Raw genomic sequence first — 1,220 nt, 5'->3', positions numbered from 1 at the left:
GGTCAGGTCCTAACAAGTAATTTCATAATTGCGGAACCTCAGCAGGTTCCTCTCTTTCGCTGGCCTGATGTTTCTGGTTTCATTGAGTAATGTCTCAGCTGTATGTTGCGTAATGGATGTATTGGGAAATACTTGGCAGTTCCTCGTTCTGCATCGAGACTTGGTTGTTCAATACAGTAGAGGTGCTGAGGGCGATGCCGTTTCTGCAGTGACTCACACATGTTCCTCGATGTCTCCAAAGGGATTGGCTGTCATTAATTTTCCAGCTGCTGGTCTATGAATGCTTATTATATTGACTAGTCCTCCCAGATGTGTGTATGCTTCTTGTGACATAGTACACCCCCTCTCCATGTTCCATACACAGCGGTCGTCGGTGAGGACATAGCTGTGTCCTTTCTTGAGCGCTCATTGCAGGGCACTGAATGTAGACATGGTGAGATTGTTCTTGTGATACAATCAGGGCTTTACACTTTCTCCTTTAATTACTTCCGATGTACAAGTCAATTTCAATTGGTCATATAATTCTTTACGCGTATCTTGTTTCTTTCTTATCCTCCACAGGAGGTCCTTGATGGGTGCCTTAGTGTACAATCTTTTGTCAGGAATCCAGGATGGTATTAAAGTTAAAAATGCTCTGTGGCCCTGCCTAGCCTGGAATGAGGACACTCCAGCGATGGTGCTCAGCTTGATTCTGTGGGCCACCACGGTTGCCATGACAGCAGCATGTAGGTGTCTGCATGGAGCCACAGCTAGCAATTAGCAATTTACCCTTTCCACCTGGCAATTCACCTGAGGGTGAAAGAGTTGCTTTGTTTTGCAAAATGGTGTTTCTCTCCAGAAAGTTCTTCATTGCCCCAGACACCAAGTGAACCCAGTTGTCTGTAACTGTTTTCCCAAATCTTTGCTTTCAGAGATTCTCTTAAGTGTCTTTATGATGGTAGCCGTGACGATGTTGGGTAAAGTGTAGTTCAATTAATTTGGATAAGTACTCCACCACCACTATATCATACTTGTAATTGTGTTCCATATTCTCTAATGCACAACCTTTTCCTAGAGTTTGTTTGGCGTGTCTATGTTTTGGGAGGAGCACTTGAGGTAGCTTGAGCCGCTTTCACTGTTGTTGCATTCATGGCAGTGTTCTACAGCATTGTTCACTTCCGTATACATCTGTGGCCATCAATATGCTTCACAAATGCATCTTTTCATCAATGTTGCATATA

Source organism: Ambystoma mexicanum, chromosome 7p (genome assembly GCF_040938575.1).
Source record: "Ambystoma mexicanum isolate Mex_15411 chromosome 7p, UKY_AmexF1_1, whole genome shotgun sequence".
Taxonomy (NCBI): Eukaryota; Metazoa; Chordata; class Amphibia; order Caudata; family Ambystomatidae; genus Ambystoma; species Ambystoma mexicanum.
Note: the sequence above shows the minus strand (reverse complement) of the source record.